At 37.5% G+C, this 21,134-nt stretch overlaps 1 protein-coding gene across 6 annotated transcripts in view; it reads left to right on the forward strand.

The window, feature by feature from the left end:
- The window catches only part of SOX6 (SRY-box transcription factor 6), a 363,778-nt gene that overhangs the window by 278,242 nt on the left and 64,402 nt on the right, over positions 1 to 21,134 (forward strand). The window lies entirely within an intron of this gene.

Here is a 21,134-nt window from a genome sequence, read left to right on the forward strand (position 1 = left end):
CATGAAGCCTGTTAGGGGTGTAGCATTTCAGCTCATTTTTCCATCTTTGCTTCCCTTCCCCCTTCTTTCTCCGTTTCTGCTTACTTTCTTCCATGCACCCCACCCACTTATTTATTTACATGAATGCTGTGACCATGGTATGTGAGTATTTTCCAAGTGCTTAAAAATAGTGATCACAAAACTAAGCTCTGTTCCTTTCAGCCGGTGGGAGAAATAGCTAATTTATTTGCAGGTTTGGTTTTGTTTTTACATGTGAGTGAGTGTGTAATATCCATGTTTGGAGAACCTGGGGAGGGAAAGCTATGTCAAGTAAGAGTTTTGCAGTAGCTCTAACATTTCAGCTTTACCAGGGCATTATTATTAATTCCAGAATTATTTTCTGTTATCTGTATCCAGCTAAGGAAATTCTGCCAGCTTCAATCTTGTAATCTCCCCTTTTTTTTCTATTTATGTTTTCTTTTGCTTGGACAATCATGCTCCAAGTAGGAGATAGCAGCAAATTTGTGTTCTCATCTTCCTGTATGTTAGGCTAACTTCTATGCAAGCTCTGAACCTAATAGCACAGAGAACCATTTTTTACCAAGTACGTCATGTAACAATAGCAATTATTTCACAGAGGATGTTTCTCCGGTGAGCAATTGCTAATTAATGATTTGCCTGTCTTATTCAAGCTATTAGCACATTGTTTTCAAAATGCACTTTCTCTGAATTCTATATTTGTGTTCACCAGTGGATTATGTATCTTCATGAGTTCAAAAGACTGTACTGCAATCATATACAGCAATTTCTTAAGTAACTAGTTTGATTTTCATGGCTTGTGCATTAAAAAAAAAAAAAAAGAAAAAAAAAAAGAAAAAAAAAGTTCTCATTCAGCAACAGGCCAATTTGACCCATCTTCTCTTTAGAATTTTAATCACATTGGTCAGCTCATGGTAAATACCATTAATATTCACTTGTAGCTTTCAGTATCCAGAAGTGAAATAGTAACTACCACACTTTTATGCCAGTCCGGGTTCCTGAATTGGTGGCTTGCTCTGCTTTGGATTGATACCAGATATTTCTTTTGATCTGTATACTGATGAAGTTGAAGGTGTCATTGACAATGTTGTTGATAAAAATACTTGAAACTCTGTGTTTCATACTTCCAATCAATGTCTGAGCCTCATCTCACCAGTTTTCTCAACAAATAATCCAAAAATTTAAATAATATGCATGATAAGACCAACCCTTGTTAGGACTCTTGGCATGAAAGGGGATCTAGATGATGAGGGAACACTTCTCTAGATATAGTCTGATCAGAAACAACAGGCTATTTCTGTTCACCCCTCCAGCCTCAAACAACTGTGAGTGAATAGTTTGCAGATTTATTACCAAACACACCTGTGGCACAGAGGTGTGTGAAATTGTTCTGATACCTGTGTGTAATGAAAGCTTCTTGCTTTAATTAATCATGATGAGCTGTAAAACCTGTCAATAATTTTCCTTTTGCTCCTCTTCACATGCGTGTTCTCTGGAGTTTCCCCCCCCTTTCCCATTTCCCCAAACTTTTTCCCAAGCTGTTAAATGGTTGCACTGATATTAACTGATTCTAGAGATGGGTGGCCAGCACTCTTGCTAAATGAGTGGACTTGATCACAAAATGGGTTTTTTTTCCAGCTCTCATGCTGCTGGTAGCAGTAACCTAGTTACTGGGAAATCACAGTGGTGGCAGAGGTGACACCTGTGTGTCCTTACTTTCAAACAAGGAATGTTACTATATGGCCTTTAGTGTTTAAAAAAACCCCAAACCCCTGGCTTCATTTTTACATATTTCAACAAAGTTGTCTAGGAGATAAATAAGGAAGTGTCGCAACTCTCTCAACCACGACTGATAAACTGTTGATAGAAATGGAAGCATTACAATGATGCTAGCTGGAGTTATTCCTAAACAAAGTGAGCTCTAAGGAAAAAAAAAGCAAAACAAAAAAGCTCTTGTCCATAACTCTTTCCCCAAACTATTTGTGCAATTTGTCCTTCAGAATTTATCGCTTATAACACTAATGAACCTTGGCAAATCTTAACTATAGCTGCAGCTGTGTTCTTGAAACCTGAAATTTTTATAATACGGTTAAAAAAATATACCCAGAACATTTTAACTAAACAATATTTGCCCATTTCTTTTCTGCCCTCCTATCTTATCCTGCTCCTCCATCCTCTCTTCTAGTCGCAGACAAAGTAAATGACCTTTTTTTATACTGCTGGGTGCAGATCCAGTGTACTGCTGAAGCATTGCATAGCCTGCCTCAGGGGCACAATATTAGGAGGGGGAAGGCCAAAGAATGCTATTTTTAGTTGAACAGTTCAGCAGATGGAGGCATGAATACTCATATATCTGAAGGTTGAGGGGTTTGAACCATTAATTTTGATAATGTATTTAACCCTGGGAACAATCAGAAACTGTAACTCCAAGGTTACAATGCTTTTGACCTTTAGAGAACAGGGGGCACTTGGTACAGTAAACAATATATTACATTTCTACTTATTCCAGTTCTCTCACACGTATAAATTTCAGGGCATAGTTGACATTTGCTTTCCTCAGCTATTTTAGAGCTGGTCCTCAAAGTAAGTCAAGAAGAATGTTCAGGAAAGAGGCCAATGTAATGCGACAGTCATGTAAATATGGCCTTTAAATAGCTAAACGTGGCCCTTTATGAAGAAATATTATTCTCAGGAACCAGAATCTGGATGACTTATATCGATGAAGAAGTTGTTTTAGTGGACGACTGCTCTTACGGAGTCTCCTCTGTATGTTGTAGCCTTAACACGATTTTTCAGCGGGGCTAATGCGATCTGATAGTGAGAGCTCACACTGGAGGTGATTTGGTCCCACTCTGGTACCACATCATGCAAAGTGATGTACCTGCCTTATGTCTTACTAAATGATGCATGCTCCTCTTCAACAAATATAGCAGTTAAATATCACGCAGCTTAAGTATTTCTAATTAAAATATCTCCATGTGTCAGCATATTGGTAATGTATTATTTTAATCCATTTATTTTGTTTATGAAACAGTGACATATGTTTAGATTGTGAAATATATGAGCCTTAAAAATCACTTTATTGAAGAAAATTAATTTCTACAATGCTGTCTCAGTAATGTGTTCACTCACCCAGTCAGTTACTGGCAGGGCTGCCAGTCTTAATGTTGGTTAGACACAGTTTAACAGTTTTATCTGGCATAACACTCTCGGATGTAGGCAATAATAATTTTTTCAAATGCAAAAATCCCATGGGTTTTTCCATTTTCTTTCTTTCTTTCTTCCTTTTTTTTTTTTTTTTTTTTTCCGTTTCTTTAACACAATGAAGAATGGGGATTGGGTAAATATGAGAGATATTTGGTGAGACCAATAAAAATTAAAAGCAGCTCGTTACCTTTTCAAAGTTAGACACTGTCATTTGTTTGTCAGCGGGTAGATGTTTGGGTCAGCACTGTGAGTGAGTGACTGTCAGCGGGAATTCCTACAAGACAAGTAATTTCCCTCAATGTATTACTGACAGATTGCTCACTTCTTTGAATCACTAGAGAAAACAAACTTAATATTGTTACAGGCAGAGTTTCTGTCTTCATTAGCCTTATAGAATGATTTTATCTAGCATTCAAAGACTACTGAGCTCTAGGTGGACATATTTTAACAGAATGTTCCTTATTATGATACAGTGAATAGTTGTCTAAATTAAGGGGATGGTGTGTGCAGATTTCAGCATATGGAAGTAGTAAATTACATATTTTGGTCCTTTCCTTATGTAGAAATTTAGGTTGTAGCAGAGGAAGGAGAGAGATGGAAAGAAGGTTTTATTAAGGTTCTGAGACACCAAGCACGCCCTTTAATGGAGATAAAATTAAAAATATGCCAACCTTGCAATACTCAGGAACATTTAATTAAAATCAATGAAATAGTTATACTTGTGTCTTTCCCTACTTGAATGTTTATGTCTCTGTATGTAATATGTGTGTTATCAAGTTGAATTATATCAGCAGCAATATCAATGAAAATGATGTCATGGAGTCAATATTTTACCATATAACCACCTTTCTTTGCAGAATTTCTTAGCACTCCATCTTCTCCTGCTCCTTCTCATCTTCAGCTCCAAATTATCTGGTAAAATGTTTTTCATCAGGAAAGGACAGCCCATCAAAACTAAAACTTTTTTGCAGTAAAATTTCACTTATGATGAATATTTTCCCAGGGGGATTTTCCTAGCTCCCCCAGTAATATCACAGGGAAAAGGAGTCTCCCTCTTCTCTTCTAGTTGGCAAAAATGGACAGACAAGCAAACAGAGCCATTAGCTAGAGTAATCAGCCTGGAGAAAAGCAGGAGCCTTTTCTCACCCATTTGATGCCACGCACCTCCAATAGCTACTTTAAGCAGCATGTCTTTGTTACACTTCTTGCTTACTGGAACAGTGTCATGTTTAATAAAAAAAAATTCAGCAATGTTTAAGAGACTGTTCCTATAGTCTGTGGCAGTTCTAGGCAAACCCAGGTGCATTCCTGGGCTGCAGGAAGGACAGTGGCCGCTGCAGTATCACTCAGCCTGGCACAGCTCTCTTTCTGTTCCTTCCAATGTTCAACCCCTCCTCCACCTTGGGAAGGGCTCCTGCTCCTGCTTTCCTCTCCCAAGAGAGAAGATTTTTCAATCCGGCAGCTAGGGATCAGGCTCCTGGCAAGATTCCCACCTTTTGCACCCTTAGATCTCACCAAGCAGGACAGCTGCCTTTCAGGCCCAAATGCTGTTCTGGGGAGAATTTGCTGTTGAGATCCTAAGTGGCACAAACACCAACTCACTTATCAGGAAACTTGTATGTTTAAAAGGGTATCATGCTTATAGCCTGGATGGCAGGGGGTTTCTTGCATCTCTTCAATCTATATCAAGGCAGAAGCTGGAGCCCGAGTGACTGGGAGAGGCTGCGCCCCCAGCGTCAACAAGACATTCTTGCTGCCTTAACCACTGGCTGCCCCTCGCTGAAAGCCCAGGCTCTGTTTTAAAATCATTGTGCTTTGCAAAGCTGCTTCCCTGGGGTATGTATTCACTCAGAAGCCAGTAAGAAGCAAATAAGTTACTGCTGCATTTACTGACAGAGCACCAGAGGCACCAGTACTACAGAGTGCCATCAGGGGATGAGCACGTTTTTTAAAGCTCTTTTAAAACTGTGGCATCCCTTTGGGGAATAGGCTGACTGTGAGGCATACTCTGAGCTGGTAGTTGGATTCCTTCAAGCTTTCTAGAAATGTATATGGTGTGTGCCTTACAGGAATTAGCTGCAAGTGAATATGTTTCTGGAATTTTATTATACTTCTGATAACCATAGAGCAAGCTGCTTAATTTGGCAACAAATTATAATCATGAAGGATTTTTTCCTGTGACAGTGTTAGCATGTTTGGTTGTTTGGGAAATAAGCAGTAACCGGATTAAAAATAAAAATGTCTTTTAAGTTAGGTCTATGCACAAAGGAAAATAATACACACCAGTATTATCATTCTAGCCTGACTAATTGCTAGAGAAAAAGAAAACTTAATAACTCACCTTTCATCTGAACTAAAAGTTCTAAGAACAAGGATGGTTTAAATTAGAGCTTCTAGGTGTAAACTAACACACACATATGTGATGAAAGGAAGCAGAAAAATTCTCCTAAAGATGGGAAAGATATCATCACCTGCTTCATTTCTGGGGGTCTTTGATTAGAAGAGCTTCTGCCCTCCCACTGACCCAGTTCAAAAAAAGAGGGAAATTCATAGCAGATGAGATAAAACTCCTCAAACCAATGTGTAGATAATGCTATCACCGAGTTGAAGAGGCTTTATGGATGGTGAAGTAGAAATGGTGTGGCCTTCAGTGCACTGCTTGTTTGAAATATGTTTGGTCTGTGATGTTTTTAGAATCTGTATGATTGAGGAACTAGAGAAGTGCCCTGACTAGAAAGTATTGGATTCATCTTCTGTTCCTAAGACTCAGCATGAAGGCTACATATGGCTGGAGGCACACCAGAAAGTTTGCATGTCAGTCCTGAAAAAGAGACAGGAGAGAAGAGCATCTTCAGGCATATAAGAAGAAAACACATCATGCTTAAATTTCAGTATTAAGGAATTATTTGAGACTTAAGAGAATCTTTCACAAAATCTAGTGAAGTAGACATAACAGGGCATGCATTTTGGTGTCGGGCATGAATTATAGCAAAGCATGAAAACAAATGGGAAAGTATTTCAGGTGTAGGCATAGTGAGAGTGTACTGTCAGGTTCACTGGCATTTTTGCAAGTGAAGTGAGAAATCAAAGAGGCAAAGTCCTTTCAATGCAGTTGAATCATTTGTGCTACGCTCTAGATACAGAACAAGTCACCAGATTTAACCAGTGTACAGTGTTATTTAATAACACTTCTATGAACTGTCCAGGGTGATTCATCCAGTCCAGGCCCTCTCTTCTGCTGCTGTCTTCAACACCTAGGGAGGATTGTTCAGGCCTCATAACCTATTTAACCCAGTCCCAGCACCACTGATGAAGCATCACACCCACTGCAGATCAGAAAGCACAGCAGTCTTATGCCAAATTCACATTTACTGGTGTAAAATACATCATCTTCCAATGAATTTATAACAGTAAGTTCCCAGTTACCTGGTTTTGAGGTGCAAATGTGATTTTTTTTTCTCAGATGTAATTTTTATAAGCCCATTTGAATATGTTTTGCATAATTTTGTGTGTACTTCCTATAAGGAAATTATTTAATTTTCCTTGAAGGTGCATGAAAGTTCAAAATATAAGGTAAAAGATCAGTATGAGCCATCTGCTAAGCAACCTGTAAAGCACAATTATTTCTAATGCTTTAAAATACCGGTAAGCGGGGCTTGTTTTCTGCCTGCCTCACAAAGAAAATATTTCACTGTTTTCTGCATTTAAATATACATTTTAACTATGTTGACTTATCAGGTAACGCAGCAGGCTGAACAGGGACAAACCATTTTTAATGGTATGTTAATTGAATGGGATGCTAGAGATGCACCTGAGTGACTTTTTTCCCAGATGTGCCCCAGCTGACTGATAAAGCTTCTCCTGATCAGTAGAGCCAGTATATATTTATTATATCCCCGTCCTCTGTCCATTTTTGCTAATGAAAATTGCAGAATGGCTGCGAGCTACCACATGAACTGTCTCTCTTCTAAAAGTAAGAAAACATTGCAGTTTCAAATCCCAAGCAGCACTTTCAAATATTCAGCTCTTAAATATAGAGTTGCCTCGGCCTCTTCTCACAAGATGGGGATTCAGATGTGGGATTTGAGAGAGGCAGTTTAAATGGGATTCTTCCTTTTTCCTGACTTGCACCCGTTTATTGTGGCGATGGTGTCTTGTTATTCTGTTGTGGGAGCACATAGGTATTTAATTGTAGAGATTTTGCCTCTCAGTGTGCTTAACAGTGCTAAGTGAGCATCCAGTTTCCTTGTTCTATGTCTGTACAGCTCTGCAAAAGAAATACTGCAGTCGTCATGTTAGACAACTTCTCCATCTGTATGGTCAGAGAGTGAATGAACCCCCCAATCTATGCCAGATTTTATGAAATATATCCAAAAAAGGTTTATTGCCCCGCCCCCCCCCCCCTTTTTTTTTTTTTCCCCATGTCCTGATTTCCTTTTTTCTTGCTTATGCCTCAGTTTTCCTGTGTGCCACGAGGGTGACAGACCTAGAATGTGTGTACACAAGATTGCACAAGCATCTCCGATAGGATTAGGGGAATGGTTATGTTTTTAGACTCCTTCAGCTAAGATTCTCTGCATTACTGGCAGTCGTACCAGTGACGTGGACATGTGCTCACTAGGAAGTTCATTCACCAACTCATTTCGCACAGCTCAACAAGCAGTTACTTATAATTGCTTGTAATCCTGCTGACATGAGACTGAATGAAACTCCCGACTTTTCTCGCAAAACCCATCTATGTGTTAACGTTTTTTGAAAGAAAATCAGAAATTCTGAAATGCAAAATTTGATAAGCTTTGATAGCTATCATCCCTTCAGCAAATTTACTGTAATTAATTGCTTTTCAGTCATATAATTTTTCTCTTCTTATCATGGGTGGCCCCTTTCTTTTTGCTCTAGCTTTAGTGCAGAAGTCATTTTTATAGGTAAAGTGTGTGAAACTATCTGAATTTGTGAGACAGCTGCTTTTCATGTAGACCTCTCACATTTATTGTTAAAAGTACTTCATATTAGCAGTAAGACATAAACACCAGATTTTTTAAGGAAAGAATACCAGAAAACATTTTCAATTCTTTTTATGAATAATCTGATTTACAGTATCACTAGAGTAATACTAGGATAGCATAAAGTGAATGAAAAAACCTGCACTCTGATGCAACCATCTGGTTATATTTTCATATTTTTCTGATAGATCTGGCTATATTTTACTTTAAGTAAGTACTGCTTATTCACTTTCTTTGGATATAAGAGAAGGAGTTTAAAACACCATAGCTTTTGTTTGCAGGTATGTTTGGAGCCAAGCTACCTGGCCCTTGCTTGCTTTCCTAGGTGAGCTTGTTAGTCTGTTACCTTTAGTGACATCCTTATTTTTATAAGGAGGGATTTATGCTACAAAAATGCCAACAGCAAATTCTAATAGTAGCAAACATAGACAAATCACATACAGATTTATCTTTAACATTTCACATTTTTTCTTGAAAAACATAATCTGCTGGAAACTTGAAATTACTTTTTCAAGCAAATGGAGTTGTCCTATGCTTTCCACCAAAGGTATCTAAGCAGATTGTCTCACAGTTATTTTGTAAGGTAATAAAAATATTGAAGATTTTTTGCAAATTTTCAAGATATGTAGTACAAGATATAATCTGAGAGAACAACACAGATAAGGCTATTGTGTTCTTTCCTGTGTATGGTAAATAACAGGAGAATTGTGATCAAAAAGTAGCATATCAGTCATCTGACAGCATTAAATAGAGGAATGCAAATCTTTGTGCTTAAGGGAAAGGTTTTACTGATGTCTCTCCTGTCCTCCTCCAGAGGAAATGGCTATAGATACTTGATGAAGTATTTTTTTCTTGATATTTACAATATTTTATTAGAACAGTGGTTTTATTAATGCCCACATTTATCTTTACGAGGAATACCTGATGGTTATATGCAGATGTACCTAGTTCAAGTGCTGTGGTATTGCAGCAGCAGTGGATCCAATTCAGGAGGAGCACAGGGAAGATGGTGACTTGTTCAGGTGCACCGAGGGCAGGAGTGTTTAAATGAAAAGTCTTGAGAGATGATTCCTCCTTCCTGGATCCAGGTGCTCACCCAATGCTGGGGTGGGACACGACCACTGCCTCCCACCCTCTGTGCTCCTGAGGTGAGATGTGTCCCCAGGCTGGCCAGGGAATGGGTGAGCTGGGAGATTTTACAGTGAGAGTGCAAGACTCTTGGTTTAACAGACTCTCATTAGATCTTCCTCTAGAGAAAAAATACAGCAGAGAAAGAAGAGGCACTCTCTGTTTGGGGCTTGATCTTGCTTTCATAAACAACTCAAAGAATTTGCATGGGAGCAGGCAACTATTCCATTATTGTCGCTAGTGGAAATACAAGAGAATAGATACACAAAGTGGAGGAGATGAGAGCAGTTAGCACTCCTTTATTCCTTGTCAGAACTTAATCTAGATCAACTAAAATGTTTGCTGTTTTTGTCGTGCCTCAAGATAAAATGTCAGTGCTTACATACTCCTTTCTTTTAGACAAAAGATGCTTATTGTTCTTGAGCCCCTGAGTTACTCTCTATAGGAAATTATAAATATGTAGGAGATGCCTAAGTTTGCCTCATTTTTAAGTTGTGTTTCTGTTGTTTTTTTTTCCTTTTTAAGGAGAGTGGTTGTTAAAACCACAACTTCGTGTTGCGTGCGTCTGTGCTTTTCCTTATTTTCATCCTTTTCTTGCATCACAAAGAATCAAACCAGAGTGAAGTTAGCAAGATGAGAAGCTAATGTGTTATGGGCCGTTGCCCCACTAGGGGAAAAAACACTAAGCATATGCCATGTATAAAGTGGCTTTTTTTTTTTTTTTTTAATTATCACATTGTCCTTCCTGATATCTGCTTGACACAGAGCTTTTTAGGGATATGTGGAGTGAGATGTGCAACTGCAGCATTTCAGTCCCGGCCTCCCTCACTCCCCTACTCTGCGTGGCTGCCGCCGTGTATCGGGCAGGTTGTGCGCCAGCAGCTGAAACAGATGTTTGGGCCATACTGGAACGGAGCAGCATGCTGCATCAGGACCTGGAGATCCCTCTTGACATCTGGATGCTGCTGGGCTGGGAAGCCTGCCTTAGGCCGGGAGGCTGGAGGAGCCCTGTGGCAGTAAGCATAGGGTCCTCGCTGCGCTTTAAGCGATTAGTGCACTGGAGCAGCAATAATGCTGAATTATCGCTTGGATGCCTTCTTCTACGGAATCTTGGGACAAAGGGATAGTCAAGGAGGAGTATTTATGGTAAAGTCATGTTCAGAAAGACAAGACTAATTGCCATGTGTTAAAAAGCTTGCTTTCAACTGATAGTAAAATTATTATGAATACTTTAGGAAACTTTTTTACAAAGCGGCAAACAAATAGTACAAAATCCTCCCTTTTTAATTTAAAATCACTAAGATGAAAAAACGACAATTTCAGCTACTTTCCAATTTTGTGCTCTAGTCAAATTGTAGGGAACAGACAACAAAATGTGACTGAATACATGAAATTGTAGGTAAACTAATGTGCATGCCTAGTAGAGACAAAATGCGAACTTCTAATAGCTGCAGGGAAGAATATTAGGTATGGAAGCTGTCTGACTTATGCATCGACTCTTTATAGTTTCACTTTATCAAGTCGAAAATTCTGCTGTATGTGCTGCTACAGTCTAAATTGTCTGCTGCTGCACTTTCCTTTATGATGTGTGTTATTTAAACACAATAGAGATAGTATATTGCACGGAAATATGTGTTTAATGTTTAGTGATTACTGGCTGTTGGATAAAATAGAATTTAGCATGGTTTTCCTCCTCCCTGCTCCCAGGAATTTTTTTATTGTTAAGAGCAATGTATTTAAACAAGGGCCTTCCCAAACAGAATACAGCTTTTCGGAGAGCGTGAGGTAATATTTGAAGACCAGTTTGTTGCTCTCATTTAACCTCCAGTATTCTGGAGGGGTTATATTTAATTAACACTGGCTAAAGGCCAGACCTAAGAGGCAACCTAAAAGTGATTGAACTGCATTTTCAGATCTAGGCTGTAATCTGTTGGGAAAGGAATAGTAATAGTAATAGTAATAATAATAATAGTATAATTTAGAAAGCACCATTTACTGAAATTCTTTCGAACTAAGCTGTATTTCAATAGGCCATTTAATGCTCAGATGGACGAAGGTATTACTTCAGTCATTGAAATGTATCAAACCCTTTCTCAGAGGCCCAGTTTAAAAACTCTACAGGAAAAGTGGCTTAGCATCATATTCTCAGAAGACCAACACTCAGTCTGTTTGGAAAGGGGAAAAAAAAAATAAAAAGAGTGAAATGAGGTGTGATATAGCCGTCAAGTCAGTGAGGATTTTTTGCCTCTCCTTCCAGTCGGTGACTTAGCAAGGGAATTGTTCTTCACAAAGTAAGAGCTCCATATTGACAACAAAGGTCTTCAATTCTGTATATATGTTTTTAAATTTGTTTTTGTTTTGTTTATTTCTGTGTTTTGGTAGCTGTACTCTGTTCCCCCTGACAGCTTTTGTCCAACCCTTTGTTCTTTTCTGACATGGCAGAAATTTAGTTTTCTCTCTAGGGGACTGAGGATTGGTACCTATACTTTACAGAGTTAGATTTTTGAATCAGTGACACTGGAAAAAATTGAAAGTCTGATTTAAATGTCAGGCTTTCTGACACTGTGAGATGAGTAGTCAATTTTTTTTCAATAGACAAAATGTTACATATATTCTATGGTGATATAAAATATCTACTATACTGTCTGAACTTTAGTTGTGTAAAAATTTCAGGATATATATATATTTTTTATTATTATTATTTTTTCAGAAAGTGAACTTTTCTTTCACTGTTTTCATGCTGTCTCATGAAAAAATCCCAGCAGCTTCATAGGTTGATGGGGTAACATTTTATCTTGAAAACTTGTCAAGGTGCTGTAAAACTAATAAACCATCAGCTTTACTTCCTAAGGGGAAACAAACACAATATTACAGAGACAACTACCAAATTAAGTACATTGTCTTAGCCACTAGCAGGAATTGATAATTTATTTGAGCTCTAAGCATTTTTTCATGGCTTTGTCCACACCTTTGCAGCAAATAGATTGTGAACAGGCAGTTGCTGAGAGATTGCATTTAATTGTCATAATTCAATGAAATCAAAGCCATTTGACTTCCTAGGGGCACGATCTCAGGGATGATGCCTGCATGAGAGATCCTGCATTCAGGCGACAAAGCAGAGAGAGCTGTTTTGATGGCCATTTCTAATTCATTGTGTCAAAGCGGGAGGAGGTCAAAAGAACAAGAAATACAGTTTGCAAATGAAACAGAAGTGATCTTTAAGAGCACCTTAATGCACATATGCCTGAAGGCAAGTTAGTTCTTTATTTCACTGGTGCATGTATTTTAAGTCTCTAGCATTTCTCCAAATTTACGTGACTGTAACTGAGAGACTTTGGGGTTGGATCTCTGTGCTGTCAGGCCATGGTGAGAAAAAGGTGGGGATAGGAAAAAGTGAGTAAGGCTCTAAACATGGATCTTGCTGCAGGTGTTTTCTCATTCCACATTCTTTCCTTGTGTTTTTGGGTGGATTTTTTGGTTTGGGTGGGTTGATTTGTTGTTGTTGTTGTTTTTGTTTTGTTTTTGATTTTATGAGGATGTTGGTGGGTTTTTGTTTGTTTTGAGGTTTTGGTTAGTTAGTTTGTTTTCCCCCCATAACATCAGCATCACCCTTGGGGATAAAAAGAATTATCTGTGGTCCCTTTATTTTAGAAAATACAATGTTAATAACTTCTTAAAAAACCTAGTGATATGTTGATTTCATCTCCAGTTTACACTTCCCCTCACATTATGAATTTAAGTAGATATTTTATAGCTGACAATACCTATTCAGGCTCCCCCCATGTTATGATGAATGAACCCAAACTTAAAATGATAGTTCAGGAGCCACAGCATGCATGAGTAGGTCATGGACAAAAAGATCTATCATTTCTTCAGAATACGTGCCAATGTGGTTTGTTAGTCCATTTTTTTTTTTTCTTTTTTTAACAGGACCTATTGTATGTCCTGTGGGACTCCTCTATGAAGTAAGGCAAATTTTCTTCTCCAAAAAAATCAAGCAAAAAATGAAAAACTATGAAGGATAGATATGTTTTGGCTACTTATTTTTCTCAGAAGAAGTCTGGGTCTTTGTCACTGACTTATTATACAGATCCTCTTAACATCTGTCCAGCAGACTGTGGACTTTATTAACAGACAAGAGACCCACCAGATTTAGAGTCTGCTGGGTGCGTCTTCATCTTCACAGCTGTGGATTAACTCAGACTTTCCAGAAGAGGACAACCATATGGGATAATTGGTGTCATTGGGTAGCTAAAAAAAATATGAAGAAACAAATGTCGTCCAAACACAATCCACTGTTTTTACAGCCACAATTACTAGTCTGTTTAAGAAATAAGAAAGGCAGCATTACACTAAAAAAAGAAAATCTATTCATATCTGTGTGGGAACCTAATCAGGCTCTTGTTTCCAATGACGATGGCTCCACAGTCGCACCAGGTCTGCAACAAGAATGCTCCTTTTGTGTGCCGATAATGTGGAAGCGATAAAATTTCCTATAAGAGACATATGTGTTTACATCATGAGATGTGTTATTTGACAAAACGCTTTGTTCTCTGCATATTTTCCACGCAGAGTTTCATGCTGGGTTGTTTTGCTGGAAAGCTTTGATTAGCTAGAATTAGTTGCTGAAGTAAAATAGACACTTTTGTTTTATGAGTCCTCTTGCTGAGCTGTAAATTATAGTAAAACATATAAGGAGTGACAGAAAGAAGTGCTGATTTGAACCTCTGACCCATGATCGGCATAAAAACATAAGATAACTCTTTCAAAGGACTACTGAGAGCCATAAATATTCCATGGTCCACTTAAAGTTAGGCCCTTTTAACAAAATAAAGCTGTTATTTTGCAGTACTGCAACAATACATGCTGCAGTATTTGAAATGTGGAGAGATCCTTTTATTTTCGGTTTGGGCTGGCCATTAGCCACAGTAGGGCAGCAGAAGAGATGGGAGTGATTTTTCTTTTTCTGAACCAGTACAATGAATTTGTGGTCAGTGAAAGGAGTTGGGACTGGCAGACACTCAGTGGTGAAATTAGGTAACTGTTCCTTTGCTGGTTGAGAGTGAAGCAACACAGGCATGTGTCTCTCCGAAGGAGACAGGAACTGAGGGGAATTTTAGGGCCACATAAAAATTTCCCTTGACATAATATACAATAGCAGCTGACAGACACTGAAATTACTGGTGTTAATAGTTAAAAAAAAAATAAAAAATCAAAAAAAACCAACTAGCCAAAAGCTCTGAAGTGAATTAATATGAATAACTGGTAAAATAATTATTTAGATAAGAAAGAATATTTTTCAGTGCACAGATGAATGTAAAGGGAAAACTGAACGCCTCTAACTTTGACTATGACTACAAAATGTACTATTTGTATTTTCACAAATACAGTTGGTTTGTTTGCACATATTGGGTTTTAATAAATCGGAGAGCACATTAGTCAGCAAGCGCATAAATAATCACAGCTACAATCTTTGTTATTATGACATTAGTTATGATAATTCATTAGCTGCCTGTTTGTGTTGCACCTCAATGCCTTTTTGCAGAGGTATGTGGTGTATTAGGGGAAGATGCAGAGAATAGTCACGCTCTCTAATGCTGAGCAGACTCTGCAGGAGAGTGATCTATGGGTGTTTAAATCAGAATGTTATGTCCACTATGAATACATTAGACATGAGAAAACAGGGAAAGAAAAAATGGTGCTGTTATAAGCAAACCATGTACATCTTTATGACACTTGGATTCTGTAGAGAATCAGAAGTATTCTCAATAATTATTACTTTTTATTTATCATGCTCCTAAATGAAACACGTTTCCCCTAATTTTTATTGCAATTTCATGTAGCTGTGCTTGATCAACACCCTTTCAGATATACCCATGTAGAGCCAAATAAGTCTCAGTTATTCAGCATAAAATTCTGAGTTAAGGTTATGCATACTTGTTGTTTCTTAAATACTAAGCTGTTTATTATCTGTGTGGTGGCATGTGTGAGAATGAGAGTCTGGCCTACAGTCCCAAAAGGTCTGTAAAACTCACCTCATTTTGCTTTGCTAGCATTTTTCTTAGAAAAACTGAGGAAGTGCTTCTGAGACATCTAAATTTCATCATCATAAATTTATAAAATACACTGTTTTAACAGGAAACAGAAACAAAAGGAAACATACGGTTTTGGCATAAAATATTCAGTCTTGAAGGGATCTTGGTTTTTTCAGCAAAAGCTTTGCTTTTTCCAAGTTTTAGATGTTTAAATTCAGCTAAGTGTTGCTTTCATGTATATGTACTATACCTTTACAGTTTTTTGTTCACCTTTCCTTCTCTTCCTGCTCTTCCTCCTACTCCTTTTGTGTGGAGAGCTCTGCTAGGACACAGCTGCCAAGCCTTGGAAGGTGTTTTTCTGGTGATGGCATCTGGCTCCTTGGCACACTCCACAGGCCATAGCTGCCTTCAAATTGTCCCTGGGTTTGTCCCATGGTTAAGCTGCTGATGGGTTACTTAGGCTGTCTTGTGATACTGGATGTTGTTTTCTGTTAGGCCACCTTTCGTTCTGAACATCTACATAGGAAGAATCTTAAAGAGAAAAGCGACCCTTTTGGGTGGTAGAGATTTTTTCTCTTTTTTTTAGTATGCGTGTGTGTGTGTGTGTATATATATATATATATATATATGTATGTATGTATGTATGTATGTATGTATATATATAAGCCTATAATCCCATTTCTTACCTTGATGTTGTAGTAGAGCACTTAACTGCAATGTTAGTCACAACATATTTGGTGCAAAAGATATGTCAATGCAAAAAACTGATATTTATATATGGAAATGGGAAAGAATGAGTACAATTAACATTACTTTAGAAGCAGTTCTTGCACTTGGATTGAGATGTGTCTGAAATTTTGGAGCTGGATGTTCATGCTACTGCACTGCTTTCTCTAAAGTTGCCTTTCCTGAACTGCTGAGGGTTATAGCCGTGACACTGGGCTCAGGTCAGCTCTTAAACTTTATTTCCATAGTTATTAATCTGTGACACCCAAAAAATGGGTGTGAACACTGATCTGTTCTTCCTCCAAACCGAAGAAAATCTTTGTCAAACTGAAAATCTCTTTCCTTTAATCTCTTTGACATTAAACTTTTTTCAAACACCGCTACACCAATAATTGAAAACAAGCAGTCCCACTGAAGGTGCAATTTTTTTGTTTGCAGTAGTTTCCTTTCAGAAATGTGTGCTGGAAATAATAAAGATGTTGCTGGTTTTGGTGAACTTGTAAAACCCCTTTGTCATCAGATAGTTTTAAGTATTATTATTGCATGTTATGTACTCGGAAGGAAAATGCTTGTATTATAGCTTTGCAACACTACTTACTAAATATATTATGGAAAAAATAACTGCATTACCTCTTGTAGTGCAGGATTTCAACAGCACTTGCAGTCACTCCTTAGAGTTTTTCATCTTTAGAAACCAAATTACTCATTGTCTAAATAGCTGAACTTTCATCTCTATAAATAAGATATTTCAGCTTTGCACAATTCATTTAAAATGCTGACAAATAAGGATTCTCACTTGATTCTCAGTAGCTTTATTGTTCAGTTTCATTTGCTGTAGCAAATGTATTTGTTGAAGATGTAACATAGGGCTTCCATTTTTAGTAATTGAAGACTTCAGAATTAATCAGGATTCATAAAATTTAGCATTTTTCCTGAGAAAAGAAAATAAAAGGATGAAAGTTTCTAGAACAGATCCCTTCTTTCTACTTCAAGCAAGCCACCTTCTACTGAAATTCTTCATGATGCATCTTCCAAGTACACACATTGCATTTTATTGTGCTGGGCCAACCCTCATCACCCACATTTTGATTATCTGCTGCATTGAGTATTGCAACCACTCTTTATCTTCATGTTTCACACATGGCTTTCTTATAGTTTCTTCAGAATTCTGAATATATCCCCACAGCTGTGACCAAATGCTCCCTCACCATAGAGCCAGTTGAAATGTCTCCAGCCCTTGCCTTTCTGTTCCTTTATATATGAGTGAAAATGGTCTCTCCATTTCCTCCCTGAAATTGTATATCTGAAGAAGCTCCCTCTTTTCTGTGCAGCAGCTGATCACTTACTTTTGATTGAAGCATCTTCTCAAAACCAATCTTTCCCTAGGGCCTGGCCTTGACAAGCCCGTGGTGAAAGGGTTATGATGTGGATGTGGCACTTTGGGGACATGCTTTAGTGGGTGAACTTGGCAGGACAAGGCTAACGGCTGGACTTGATGATCTTAGAGGTTGTTTCAACTTTAGTGATTCTATGGCCAATTCTGTTTTCCTATGTGCTACTTCTGTAACATTAAATTCTCAAAATTCTTTGCTCTTATTTATTCTTTTAGACACAGATGATGCAGCCTAAGAGATAAGTATGAATGTTCCTACTTCAGAAAAAGGGAAAACACGTGTTGCATAGAAAGCTTTCCTCTGTTCTTATTTGCCATGCTCAGTGTCACTCAGCAGAGAATGTATCCAGGAATGTCACAGATCTATGTGCAAGAGAAAAGTCAGGGAAAGGGGCTTGAGCTAATGAAATAATTTTGATTATTGAAAGCTAGCTGGAAAAACTAGATGAAAAAATGTTGAAACTTTTGAGAGCAATGTGTGAGCCTAAGGCCTTTGTCTTCTGGCAGGGCATGAATGAATACTGGCAGTGAAGGTAATTATGCTTCTGTGTTATGAAAATATCTCACAAAGGCATTTTGAAACTTAGATGGCGTTAAAAAAGGTTTTAACATTTGGGTCAGTCAAGATGATCTATTGTTAGTTCATAGCTTTTTAGATAAATTCTAGATTGTGGAGGATACTTTTTTATAAGAAAAGTGAAATCAAAATAATTAATCCAATTCTGTAGGCAATTTCTGAATCAGAAAACATCATCACCATCACAACAGAATTATTATTTTTCATTGTTATTCAATTCTTCTTGACTTACAGCTCTAAGCTCTAACAAAGGCTTAGTATGAACTTGCCATTTCCAGGTAAAAAAGTGTGCTTGCGCTGTTCTGTACACATGCTGAGTACAGCGCTCTCCTACTTGTTTGAATTTTTTTTTTTAAGTAGATGACATCATTCAGATTCATAGTGACCTCCAACTTTCCTAAATTCCCCTCGGATTTTTAGTTGATTACAGCTGGAATAGAGTTTCAGTAACAAGTGCTTAGGTCCGTGAGCCTGTAAGTTCATAGTTGCTTAAATGTGAGACTTGACTTGCCACTGCTGTGAGACTCGTGGCATTTCAAAATCTCACCCTTAGGTGTCAAATCTGATGTTAGAAGCAGCCTGGTTCTGAAAACTGCAAAGCTACATCCTTTTTTATATGTCATTGGTAAGGTGGGCTTGAAAATTATTAACTATTTCGGGAGCAGTGAGGAACTCAAAATCAGCCTTACTTTTATTTAGATGCTGGGATCTGGATTGTAAGAATCTAACATTGTGACCTCTGAGAAAAAAATTAAAACCAGGCTATGCATTTTTAAGGCTTCTTAAAACAATTATGAATACTTGATGTTTTTTAATATCTAATTTGTAATCAAGAGCCTCATGAGTCAGTGGTTAGCTTTAGGATTATAAAATGCTCTTCTCTTTATGTGATAGGCATAGATCAAAAATAAGATATGTTTCAGTGTTTGAGTTATTTTAATTTTTTTACATGTGAAATAGTTTGGATAAATTCCATTGAATCTTTTGCTTTTGAGATTTAAAAGCCAACAGTCAACATTCATTCAATGCTTGGGTTTTATTCCTCTCCTCAATCTTGCAAATAAAAGCTTCATAATCTGACCATCTCAATGTGAGGTCCTAAATTGCCATTTTGAGCCACAGCGTGGTATTTGCAAAAATATCCTTTTTTTTCCTGCAATGGTGGCATGCATATATTTTTCCACACTGGCTAGCTCCCCATACAAACTGGTATTTAAAACTTATACAGCTTTCCAGTCCACACAGCAATGTTGCTAGTGTTGGTGTGAATTCTTGCAGTATTTGTACTTGCTTGTAGAACAGCTTTGTTTTAAGCAAAGCAGAAAGCTTTACTGTTACTGTGACTTATTTATACATTTGCTTTTATGTTTTAAAATACATTTATTGAAATGCCAGGCTAAAGCCAATACTAAGACCTCAGAATAAACCAGTTATTATTTATATATACATACAGATACATAAATGACAAAATTACTTGTATTCTGTCTTCCCTTAGAATATATTAGAAATAGAAATAGAAATATTTCTCCCTGACAGGACTTGCAGTACAGCCAATACAGCCCTTGACACCCTCTGAGGGGACCGGTGAAAAATTCCAATTTTATTCAACTTTTCCTGTTTGCATTTCCAAAATCAAACAGTTTCCTAGATAGTCACTGGAATAGCCCACTTTTCTTGATCTTAATCCTCAACATGCTGTGGGTGTTTTGGGGCACTCAGGTGACCAGCAAGACCTGCTCTGGCTGGTGTCATGTGTCTCTATCTTTGCATTGATCTTGAAATGTCTCTTCAAGAAATTTTCAAGGGAAAATTGCAGGGATAGGTCCTCAGTATTTATCTCTGTTTCTTGCTAGGCAACTCTATAGTAAATTAGAATAAAAAAAAAATTCTTCCCAAGCCAAGGTTTTGTGGGGTTTTTTGTGGTTTTTTTTTTGGTTGGGGGGGTTTTTTGGTTTGTTTTTTGGTTTTTTTTTGTGTTTGTTTGGTTGGTTTGGTTTTTTTTGTTTTTGTTTTTTTGGTTTGGTTTGGTTTGGTTTGGCTTTTTTTTTTTTTTGTTTGGTTTGGTTTTGGTGGGTTTTGGTGTGTTTTTTGGGTTTTTTTTGGTTTTTTTTTTTTTTGGCTGTTTGGTTGGTTGGTTTTTTGTTGTTTTTGTTTTGTTGGGTTTTTTTTTTCTCTTTTTTTTTGCCTGTGATAGTAACAGGTTCTCCCTGTCTTTCTCTTGACCCACGAGTTTTTCCATCTTATTTTCTCTCCCATCCTGCTGAAGTGGGGGAGGAAAAGAGTGGTTGGCTGGGCAGCTGGCAGCCAGCCTAGGTCAACCCACCACACTATTTTAGTCACCACAATGGACAATCAAGCTTTAGCTTCTATGAAAAATGGAATATTGTAGAAAGAATAACTTATACCCCACAGTCTTGTACCCTGATGGCTTACCTGAGAAGGAAATTATTTTGAACTTTAGTTGATAAATCTGAGTTTATTTTTACACAGAATTCCTTTCACCCTCTTGAAAGTGCAACACATAATACTGTAAGTACAAACGTTTTAGTCTTCTTTTGGTAATCTTCAGATAGTTGAAGAAGAAGTTAAATTGGTTAAAAATATTTTTCAAAACATTCATCTCTGATTCTTTTGTACTGTGATCCTGTGTGGTACTGAAAAGGGATGGAAACAAACAAACAAAAGTTTTCATTTGTCACCCTGAGCTGTGACTCTGCCCCTCTCTCCCTTGTTTGTCTCGCCACTGAGTCACGGAACTTACAGAATTGTGTAACTTTCATTTCTGGGAGGCTTGTTATACTAGAAAAATTGTTCCAAAGAAAGCAACAATTATGACATAAGCACATCTGGCTCTTGCAAATTATTCTTTAGTAAGCTTTCATTTAATTACATGTGCTGAAAGGTCTGTTTTTGATTACTGTAATTTTTTTTATTTGTCCATCTGAATGATAGTAATGTTGGAAATTACATACAAACCACCTGGCTTTTTTCTCACTAATAAGGCAAAGTTTATGTAGATCTATGTGTAGAAGGGGGATTAGGATCTT

Source organism: Hirundo rustica, chromosome 6 (assembly GCF_015227805.2).
Source record: "Hirundo rustica isolate bHirRus1 chromosome 6, bHirRus1.pri.v3, whole genome shotgun sequence".
Taxonomy (NCBI): domain Eukaryota; kingdom Metazoa; phylum Chordata; class Aves; order Passeriformes; family Hirundinidae; genus Hirundo; species Hirundo rustica.